The sequence below is a fragment of the Sturnira hondurensis genome, unplaced genomic scaffold (assembly GCF_014824575.4).
Source record: "Sturnira hondurensis isolate 20B ecotype Veracruz unplaced genomic scaffold, ASM1482457v3 Scaffold0011378, whole genome shotgun sequence".
Lineage (NCBI taxonomy): Eukaryota > Metazoa > Chordata > Mammalia > Chiroptera > Phyllostomidae > Sturnira > Sturnira hondurensis.
Window position 1 is genome coordinate 5,158,884 of NW_028084009.1, and position 1,738 is coordinate 5,160,621.

A 1,738-nucleotide genomic window follows, 5' to 3' on the forward strand; every position below is an offset into this window, starting at 1 on the left:
CCCCACCGTCATCCTTTGCAGTCTGTTTATTGAAACTAGTTTGGGTTTTTGGCCAAGTTAATAACTCTCTCTTTCTCTCTCCCCGCCCCCTCCTTCTCTCCTCCATCAATCCCTGCACAGGCATTAGGGATATGTAACCTTTGTTTTAGACGAGAGTGAGTGAGAGAAGGGACACTTGGGCCAGCTGCTCCACTCTGTTTCAGAATTTTCTCCCACGGGTCTATGTGGGGAAGCATCGGATTTAGGTTTCATGGAGGCTGCCCCAGAACGATGAACCTCAGGCTCAGCTCCAAGGCCCGGCTGCATCTTCCCCAGCCCGCGCCGCCCAGCAGAGCCAGAAGAAGCGTGCCAACATTTAACGCAAGCCTTCCACTGCTCTGGGGCTCCCTTCTCCCTACAAGTGTCAGCGTGATGTGAGCACTGCAGGGGGTCCCGTTAACGCCCCGTCTCATCTGTAAAGACTAATAATAGGGTCCAAAAACTTCTGCAAGTCCCGTTGTCATGTACAACCTCAGCCTTTGTGACTCACTGCTCTTGCAGACGAGTCTGCTGGTTTTCCTTAAACGGAACTTGCTAATTCCATCTCATTTTATTATTATTTTTTGCACATTCATGGTGTCTCAGCCAGGCACGAGTCTGCCCCCCCACTGATCTGCCCCAGCTTCTCATACCTTGCCTTCCTCGGAAGCCTTCCGGAAATGACTGGCCCTGCACCCCTCTGTGCCCTCCTCTCTGCACATGTCCACATCCATCTGCGTGCATTGGGTGGGGCCGCTGTCCCCGCCTCGTTGTGGGCTCCCGTCGGCGACCCATCAGTTCACTGGTCTGGGAAGTTCACTTCCAACAAGGATAACAATTTAAAATATAGATGGTCTCAGCCAAGTCGGTCCGCTGTTTCCATCGGTAGCTCCTTCCCAGCGCTCAGACCCTCGGGGACTGCACGCAGGACAAAGAGCAGCCCAGCCAGGAAGAGCTGTCATCACAGGAAGGGAGCGGTGGGGGAGACAGCTCATCGCAGGTGAACCGTGAGCCAGGCCCAGAAGGATGGGCACCAGTTTGTCCAGAGGAATTGAAAAGGTGAACAGGCCTGGCAAGGAGTCTGTTCCCCTGTATCTCCTCTCTGGATGTCGAATGTGAATTTAGGGAAAGGAAAACGACTCAGCAATAATGCTGCATACTGTGTGAGCTCATACTGTAGCTTCAAGGACAGTGGGTGGGTGGGAGAGATTTAAGAGAGAATATGAAGTTCTAATGACAGGCGCTCAGCATCACCCGATGCAGAGTCAGTTGGCACTCGGAGAACGTGAGCCGCTGGGTGCTGACAGCAGAGTCCAGGAGGTGGGCTGGGGGCCAGAGCAGGGGGCAGGGCGGCTCTGAGTGAGGAAAGTGCCTTGCGACACGGTCCTTCAAGGCGGTCCCTGGGACTTGTTTTCTCCTGGCTGTCACAGGAAATTTTGGGGGGCAGGAAGGAAGAACTGCTGACGGATATCGTGAAGTGGGGCTTCTGGGCTCTAATCGGGGAAAAGAGCTTGGTCTGTTTGCTGTGAGCCGTTCCAAGTTCAAGGGATGAGAGTGCTGTGCGTTCATACACAGAGCTTTTCAAAGTAGGAACTTCAACTTATAAAGCAGAAGAGTGGGTTTTTGGTGGTGGTGTTTTTTTTTTTTTTTTTGTGGTTTCACATAACGAATGTGTGACAATCTCTACTTATAAGTGATGTGAGACATTCAGGCACTGAGG